Here is a 10,012-nt window from a genome sequence, read left to right as displayed (position 1 = left end):
ACTTTGCTTTGGTTCCGATTTTGTACAAGAAAAGCTCTGATAAAACATTCCACTGTTCTCAAATTTTTATTTTTCTACAAAAAATAAGATGAAGAATAAAGAAAATCAATCAATCAGTAATAAATAAATATAATAATAAAACGGCAAATAATTAAAAATTAAGAAACCACATATAGTTGGTGGGTAGACAAATTATTTTTTTCAGATTAAAATTAACATTAGCATTATTAGAGCCCTGTAGACATGACAAAACACGACTATAGTCACATTTATACTTTTTTTATTTACAACATATTGCGCAACTGCAGGGTCTTGAGACACATGCTAACTCACAAATTAGAGAGCTAGCGATCTAAACGGTAGCCTCCAAGTTATTTCCTTTAAACTTAAAAAGCCAAAAACTTACCACTTCCACATGAATAGGGAGGATAACTATTAACAGTTATTTAACCTTTAACATGAACATTAATCAAACGTAATAATTTTTTCTGGGTACATGATACCATACAGCATCCATATCAAACTTGCGCGGGCTGCACTAACATTAAACTTTCATATCAAGACGGGGGCCTCAAAGGGGGCCGTGTTTGAGACCCCTGCCCTACACCAACATACCCCACAGGACTAATTACCGGATCCAAAGTGGGTGTATCATTCCCCATGGCCCCAAGTGTTAAGGGCACAATAGCACTACTATCATACACAAGCTATTGTACTACTACTACTAAATATAGTACAGTGATGTAATATTTTGGGGGAGTAGCTCTCTGACAGCATATCAAATGTATGACTAGCTGCAGCCACAACGACAGCATTAAGACACCGAACCTAGTGATCATCCTAAGGGTCTGTTATCCCCTCTTCGCCCCCGCAAAGATAAGTCTACCTTGGTAATGGATTGCTGATATGATTGAACCTTTCTTTCTCAGAATCCAGACTGCTGAGTCAACTAGTGAGACGCACAAAGAAAGGGTAATGTTCCTCCAAACAGGAAGCCCCAAGATGACCACAGAAGGCGGCTACGGCCCAATGAGAACACAGCAGAGGGATAGTACAAGGCGAGGTGATACACACGTATCACCCACAGAGTAGTATCACCACCAATAGTTATATTTGACTAAATCCATAGTATTGCCCATTAATTTCGTTTTCCAGAGCACCCCCTCTATACCACTGCGTTCAGGGAATATCAGGTATTTGGGCATCAACATTTCCTCCAATCTGTCAGACCTGATCAGCTTGAATTATACCCCACTGTTGAAATCGATTGAGGATGATCTTGAACGTTGGAGAACTTTGCCGATCTCTCTTATGGGCAGAGTGTCCACTGTGAAAATGATGATATTACCAAGGATCAATTATCTGTTCTCTATGATCCCAACCAAACCATCTATAACTTGGTTTAAGTCATTAGACTCATATATAAATAAATTTCTTTGGAAAAATAAGCCAGCACGAATAAGCCTAAAAACATTACAAAAATCTAAAGAATGTGGGGGCTTAGAACTGCCAAATTTCTCCAATTACTTCCTGGCAAATAGGCTACAGTATATCTTAAAATGGATAAAACCTAACCCCTTGGATCAGTTATGGCTAGACATTGAACAATCATTTAGCCAAGAAATCCCCATCTTTAACTTACCTTTCATAAGTCAAATCCTTAGGAAACACGATTGTTTTAAAAGCATAAATATTAAAACCACTCTGACAGCTTGGTGGGAATTTTTAAAAATAACCAGGTCCTCGCTCAATCCTTGCCAGTACACTCCGATCTGGAATAACCCGGATATATTGCTTAAAAAAAAACCCTTGGATTTTACAACATGGCATAACAAAGGAATAAGTTGCTTGGAAAATATCATAAGGGGGGGAAAGTTTGTGTCATTCACTTACCTTGTTACACAGTATGGGTTAAGCCAGAATACATTTCTTGAATACTCACAAATTAAATCCATAATTAGAGCTAGGTTTCGTAACATATCTTGGGAAAGCTATCCCACCATTGACCAATTCTTAAACATATCCGCTCCCCAAACATTATCCAAGTTGTACATTCTTTTGTCAAAGTGTGACAACACCGTTGGGGTCCCAGTCTCCAAATGGAACCTAGATTTATCTACAAGCTGTGACCCTGAGTTCTGGAAGCAAATATGCCTTAATTCGTTCCGTTTAATAAAAAATCCCAACCTACAGTTGGTTCAGTTCAAAACCATTCATAGAGTACACTACACAGGGCAGAGAATGTTTAAAATGGGTCTAACCGACTCCAACATCTGTGTATACTGCCCAGATCATGTAGTAGATGATTATTTACACTCCATGTGGGCATGTGCCCCCATTAGTAATTTCTGGCAAGCAGTGTGCGAGGACCTTTCTTTGGCACTTGGGACCTCTATTCCTTCCTCACCTGTATTATGCTTGTTGGGTGATCTTTCTACAGTCAACGTAGAAACAAATCACACACAACTCCTCATCACAGCGTTAAGCATTGCCAAGAAAACCATTCTTATCAATTGGAAATCCAAAAAAAAACTGAACATAGCCTCTTACAAAAATCTTCTGTTAGATCATATAGCAATTGAGAGAATGTCTGCTGAATCCAAAGAACAACTGTCAGAATTTCAATCTATATGGGCTCCAATAATTAATCTCTTAAATTAATCTCTTTTTGTAATTCTCGAAGGGCTGAGTGTGCCTGTCTCTGCCCCTGGCGGTCTCGTTCCTCTGGCTTGGGGCATGGTCTTGGTCGCCGGGTTGCCCTGGCGTCTGGGGGGTGAGCGGGTGGGTGCCGTGTATCTCTGTCCCTTCCTGCTGGGCTGACCCCCTGGAGGTTCAGGTGGGGGTTGGTGGGGGGCTGTCCGGATCTGGGGATGGGGCGTGGGTGGGGTGGTGGTGGTCGTCCCGGGGGTGGTGCAGGCCGTCCCTCGGGGTGGTGGGTAGACGGGGAGCCGCATCCTGTGGGTGGTGGGCGCCTGCTGCTGCTGGGGGGGGCCTGTGTGCGTCCGGTGGCGCTGGTTCCTCCGCGGCCTCCCTCGCCCCTGGGGGTGGGCCGGGTTTGCCCTGGGTGCTCTGGCCTGGCTACTGTGTGGGACCGTGGGGTGTGGGCATGGGAGGCTTTGGCCCTGCCCTTGGTGTGGGCACGGGTGGTTATACCCCGCTGCCCTTGCAGAGCCTTCCCTCTTAGGTATGTACATGGCTATATATGTGTGTGTGTAGGTATGCATGTATATATTTATTATTATCATATCTAAAATAGTTAAAAGATCTAAATTATTAGAAAATATATTTTATATAAATTATTATATATTAAGTATCAATAGTAGTATCATTATTATACATACATAACTATCAATAAATATTATTATTATTACTATTATTGTTATTACTATTATTGTTATTATTATTATTATTGTTATTATTATTATTATTATTACTACTATTATTATTATGGTTACTATTATTATTATTATTATCAATTACTTTACTTTATTTTTATTTATTTATTTATTATTATTATTATTATTATTTTTTTTTTAATTCTCAATTTTAATTTTTGTGTATGGTAGGTGTATGGCCCCGGGTGGGGCGCCTGGTAAGCTCATACGGGAGGGGGGGTCTCGTTTGTGCAGCTTGGGCTCTGGGTGGGGAGGTGCGGTGCTGGGGTGGGGCATTACCTGCTTCCCTCCCTTCGGTGGAGGGATGGCTGGGTTGTGGTGGATGTGGGGCGGGCGGGTGGGGGGCTGGCTGTGGGTGCGTGGGTAGCGGGGCGGATAGCGGTGGGGGTGGTGCTCTGCGCGGCGTGGGCCGGGATTAGCGGGGGGCTTGCTTGGGGGGCGGGGTGGTGGGCTCTGGGTCGTGGGGGGGCCTCGACCAAGGGTTGGGGGGTGGGGCTGGCCGGTGGCTCACGGGCGGCCTCTGCTATTGGCCGGTGTCTGGTTGGCCCCTTCTGTCTCCGGTCTGGTGGCGGTCTTCCCGCCTCCGGGGTGTCCTACTTGGCGGGTCCGTGGGTGGATGGGAGATGTGGTGGAGACGGGTCGGCGCTGTGGTGGAGGGTGGGACTGGGGGGGGCATTCACTTTTTGCGGCTGTTGGGGTATCGTCTGCCTGGTGGGCTCTGCTGCCTGGTGTGTGTGTCTCTGTCCCGCCCTGGCACTCTTGGCTCACGAGCCCGGGGGGTGGGGTTGGGCTCTTCCCCATGCGGGTCCCGGTTCTCCTGCGGTCTCTGTGGTGTCACTCCCTGGGCTGCCATGGTGACGGATGTGTTGCCGGGGCGCGGTTCCTGCTGTTCTGGTGGTTGTAGGAGCAGCCTCGGGGCGTGTGGTTTGTCCGCGGCTCCTGGTGGTCCGGGGGTGGCATAGCTGGCTCAATCTCTGGTGGGGCCCTCCGGGGGGGAGCTGGCAGGCCGGACTGGCCGCCACGATGGGCTGGGTGGGGCCCGTGGTTGGTCCTGTGGCCCAGGGCTTGCTCCGGGCGGCTGGCTTGCCCGGCTCGGTTGGCCGGTAGTGCGGGGTGGGCGTGTGTGGGGCCCCGATCCTCCCTGCTGCACTGCACCACCTCACATACATGTAGGACTTTGGGGGGTGGCCTGCAACTGGTTTTGCCGGGGGCGAAGGGTTTCCTTGCGGATGCCCTTTTGTCCTCGGCATTCCTCTGGCTGGTCACCCTTCAATTTTAACCGCACCTTAGACACTCAGTTCTGGGGGGGGTCTGGGCAGGCAGGGGACCCACCATTGCTCAGCTTCCTTCCACACACACACACACACATACACATACACCACACACATAGGTCAGCCCTATGGGACAGGCCTATTTTTAATTGCACTATCTACACAATACCATCTTCACACACACAGGTGTAGCGGGCTGGACCGGAGAGCCTACTGCCTACCCCCGCGATTGGCCCGCTGGCTGCTGGGGCTTGGCGGCTCGCTCGGGGTGCCCTGGGCTGCAGGATATTTTGGTCTGGTCTGCCTGGCCTTCCTGGGGGTCCCGCTGGAACCAGCTGACGCCGGGGCTTGCCCTGGTGTCATGGTTGGCGCTACCTCCCTGGATCTGTCCTGGGTCGCGGGCGCCAACGTGCCCTTGGGGGGGCGTTCACCGGCCTCCAGGCAGTGGGGTCCGCGCTGCTGGTGGCCTGAAGTCTACGGTGGTGGCTTGGGGTTGTTGCGCTGTGGTGGCTGCTGCGGGGACCGGGCTGTGTGTTGGGAGGGGACCTGATCCTGCTCGTGGGTACGGGGGCCGGGGTGGCGTGTGGGGATGGGGAGCATGCTCCTCGGGGTGGGGCCTGCTGGGGGGGCGGTGCTCTTTCGGGCGTTTGGGTGTCTGCTGCCACTGGTCCTATGCTCTGCCGCATCGCTGTCCCTGTCTTTGCCCATCCCCAGTCTTGCCTTAGGGCTCGTCGGGGATGGTTCTCCGGTACGTGGGCGGAGCGCTGCTGGTTCTGGGGGCGGGGGGGGCTGGCCCTCCCGGTGGATGGTGGGGTCCTTCGGGGGCCTTGCGCTGGTCTTAACTCCTCGGCTCTGGTGCGTGGCCTCCCCGTGACTTGGAGCTATGGCTCTCCCTCACGGGGGTGAGCTGCCCGGTGGATGTCGGCCGGCGCAGTGGAGCGCCTCACCACTCGCCTGCTCGCCCCCTCCGCTTGCTCATGTGCGGGCCTCCTCCCCTCGCCCGCTCCTTTGTCTGCCACACTGCAGTAGCCCTGATGCCGTGGTCGAGGGGAGTCTGGGGGTGCTATGCCTTGGCGGTCCGTACCTCCCTGGGCTCGGGGCCTGGTTGTGGGTCTGGGACCCCTGGGTCCCCCACCCTGTGATGCCCCGGACGCCCCACCCGGGGACGTCCACAGCATGTGTGTGTATTGAGTGGATGGGGTGTGCATGTGTCTGAGTTTATTTTATGTATTTATTGTTTTAAATACTTAGATAATTAATGATTAGTTTTATTATAATTATATATATATATGTATATGTGTGGATGTGTATGTGGGTATATGGCCATGTGGATATACGGGGGGGGGGGGCTCTGCGGGGGTCTGGCGTAGGGTGTTCCATCTCAACCGCCCGGTCCTCCATGGGGCAGTGTGCCCGGGCCTCTTCTGTCCTGGCCGGGGCGGTCCTATGTCGGTGGTCGGGCCTGGGGTTACCTGGGGCGGGCCGGGTTCTGCTTCCTGGGGGTGTGTGGGGGGCGGGAGGCGGTGCCTCCGGCCGTGGACGGGCTCCCTTCCGGCCGGCAGGGGCGCCCCTGTGCCCACGGGTGTGTGGCCTTCGATGCCCTTCTGCCCTAGTAGGGTATGGTCTCCCGCTGGTCTCGGGGGTGCGGCTCTCCTCCGGCCTGCTGGCGCCCTGTTGCCGGTTGGGATTGCTCCTCCACGGCCTCTTGCTGGTCTCTTCGGGGAGTTGCTTCGGGGGCGGGTCTTGGGGAGTCGGCCCTGGCTTTGCCCACACCCACGGGGCCGGAGGATCTCTGGCGGTGGGGGCTTGACCTGGCTGCGCGGGGCGGGGTTTGCTGGGTGGTAGAAGGCAGTCTCTCTCCTTTTGTCATTCTCAGTGACAATTACACATTCACACACTCGCATTCACATACACAACATACCTCCATATGGGCACTCACAGCACATGGGTGCTTCTCTATACAATCTACTCTCTTATCCCTGATGTTTATATAGTATTGGTATGCTATTATTACAGTAATAATGATGTCAAGCAATGAGATTTTAATTACTGTAACTGTATGGTTGCAATTGTGTTTACTATCATGGGTCATGTCCTCATTGTTACTATTGCTATTGGTAAGTTGGACTGTTTCATTCCACTGATATCATCTCCAGTGTGACCCTTAGCCATCATTGACATTTAACTGTTCTGTTTGTCACTGTTGTTGTTTTGGGAATTCTTGTTGCTGCTGTTTTTGTCTCTCCCTCTACTGCCCCCCCCTCCCCCCCCGACCCCACCTTTCTCTTCTCTCTTCTTCTTTTCTGTTCTTCTTCTTGCTCCGGTCCGGTCGTCCCAAATGGCATAACAAAGACATCAAATAACGGCAAATAAAATTTCATGGTACAGGGAAGTTGTAGCCAACACCTTTCCTGACACAGAGCAAATCTGTCTAGCATGTAAGGGCATTTAGATCAACAATACTATCTGCCCCAATGGCTGGACGGGACAAAAAAAAAAAAAAAAAAAAAAGTTATATTTGACTGCGACACAACAGGCTCTCTGTTTTGAAGACAGATTTAAGCAAAGAAACCACACTGGGTTCAAAGGAAGTGTGCTCGTTAGTGATGTATTGTTATGGGGAGACAAAAATCAAGTCATCAAAATATGTTTATAAGTTTGTCAATGACTTTTGAAAGTGTAAGTTCATTATAAGAAAAAAACAAAGATTGTAGTCTACATATCAACAACAGTTTAAAAGAGACATATTACTTTTTAATTGCTTGTGTACACTAGTGTATTGGAGTACACCGACTAAGTGTGAAATTAGAAATGCATCCATTCATCTTCTATGCCGCTTATCCTTGAAATTAGACAACACAGTCAAGTTCTCCAAGTGACTCCTTCAAATTTTGGCCATATTGATCATCACAATAATTAAATCAATAAATGCTAAAATGAAAGGAAAGGTACACAGATGAGGATGCTGAGGTTCACATTGGGAGTGACCAGGATGGATAGGATCAGGAAGGAGTACATCAGAGGAACATTACATGTTAGAGGCCTTGGAGATAAAGTCAGAGAGGCCAGTAATTTGTCTCCTGAAAAGGATTTTTTTATCAGACTGGAATCTTTTTGCCGGTTGAAGATCCAAGAAGACTTTTAATTTGAAGGTGAACGGTCAACCGAAATACAAAGAATGTACACAGACATCGTCTAAATGTTCTACTTGTCAATAATTTATTGTGATATTTCCACTTTATTCTCTAATTATAACTTTTTCCCCAATCTAATTTTCCAAAAATGTAACTTTATTTAGTTTTGTTTGTTTCTCATAATCGACCAGTCCAGGGTGTACCCCGCCTCTCGCCTGAAGACAGCTGAGATAGGCTCCAGCATACTCGTGAGGATAAGCAGCAAAGAAAACAGGTGGCTGGGAGGATGCATGTTTCTCATAATGACTTTTAAAAACAAGTAAGTATTTTTTGAACTCTATGCCACTAAAATTACATTATTTTTCCATATAATTATGAGTTTATTCTTGTTAAATTATAGCTATTTTCTTGTTATAATATTACTTTTTTGGTAATATTTTTACGTTTTTCTTGTAGAATTACATCTCTTTTTTGCTGTTTTTTTTTCAATTTGCTTGTAAATTATTTTTTGTAATATTTTGACATTTTAACAACTTGAAAAAAATTATTTTTTAAACTTTATGCTACTAAAATGTTAATTGTCCTCATAATGTACAATGAAATCTCCATGTCATGTATTTTTTTTTACTCGAACACAACTTTTAAAAAATTTTCAAAAGTACATAATTGTACATTACATCATCATATTATTATTAAATATTCTAGGAAAATTACATTGTTTTCCTGTAATGTTAAAACATTTTTCTCTGAGAACACACAACTTTTTTATATTTTTCAAAAGTGCATAATTGTACATTACATCATATTTTACATATGATATGACATATTATACATATTTAATATTATTATTAAATATTATTATAGGAAAATTACATTGTTTTCCTGTAACGTTAAAACATTTTTCTCTTGATATATTTGACTTTATTCTTATAAATTTACTGCTGATTTTTCAATTTTTATGTTGTGGGTTTAAATAATATTTATACAATGTTATGTGGGCCAATTAAATAAACAGCCGCAGGCTGAAAACGGCCCCAGGGCTGCACTTTGGACACCGCTGTGAAGTAGAATGTAGCAACTTGGCGAAACTGTAATCATCAGAATATAATAACTTCTTCTTACAAGCAATTCTATAAATGTATGTAAAGTCACAGCGTGCTTGACAGTGAACGAGACGTGCATTCGGTTCAAAACGAGAAAACTGATGTTAATCAACACTTTTTCACAAAGATCCATGGAAATCTAACTACTAACTAAATTCAACAATACTGCTTTTCTTGACATTCCTACTTGGCTCAGGTAACGAATTAACCACAAAAAGAGGTAGTTAAACATGATGTAACAGCCTGGTTAGAGGAGAACAAGCCTTGTATAACATGGCTGTCTCTCAGAGGATTTTGGAGCTGGGAGCACAAAAATATATTATCTAATGGCGGCTGTACTGTGAGAGTAAGTAGATTAATTTGCAGAGGAAATAAAAAGCTCTGTGACAATATTACATATCCACCATTTTGAAATTATAGATTCCATTATTCCATTAAATGTTCTCACGTGGGGTCTAAATTAAAAGAGGTTTAGAAAAAGAAGCTGATAATAGCTCATGTTTTGATAGACGGGATGTTCAAAGATGTGAAGGATAACGGTATGAGACTTTAGAGAGGCAGGGGAAAGCTGCCACCTAGTGGTGGGAATGGGAATAAGCTCAGACTTGAGGCTTATTTAATTCTGTTTTTTTTTTTTTTTTGGCCAGAAGGGAGCTCAATGAGAGAACACACTCTGCTTCTCTCGGCCTGAGATCAATGATGCTGCATGCTGCTCCCACAGTGCACACATCCATTTTCATAAAGAACATTTTATAGTGGGATCTGATGCTACGTGAGCCCACAAGGAAAAATACTTTGTCTTTCACCCAAGTACATAAGTATTATTTCTTGCATCACAAATAAAAGCAATAAAAACAAAAAAAACACACAATGTTGAGGGGAAAAAAAAATCTGTTTTGTCGGTGATAACCTAATGTGTGTATTTCATATCAAAATAAAGAATACAAGACATTTAATTAATGTATTCCTTAAATAAATTTTATTACACCCTGGACTGGTCGCCAGCCAATCACAGGGCACATATAGACAAACAACCATTCACACTCACATTCATACCTATGGACAATTTGGAGTCGCCAATTAACCTAGCATGTTTTTGGAATGTGGGA

This window comes from Doryrhamphus excisus, chromosome 23 (assembly GCF_030265055.1).
Source record: "Doryrhamphus excisus isolate RoL2022-K1 chromosome 23, RoL_Dexc_1.0, whole genome shotgun sequence".
Lineage (NCBI taxonomy): Eukaryota > Metazoa > Chordata > Actinopteri > Syngnathiformes > Syngnathidae > Doryrhamphus > Doryrhamphus excisus.
Note: the sequence above shows the minus strand (reverse complement) of the source record.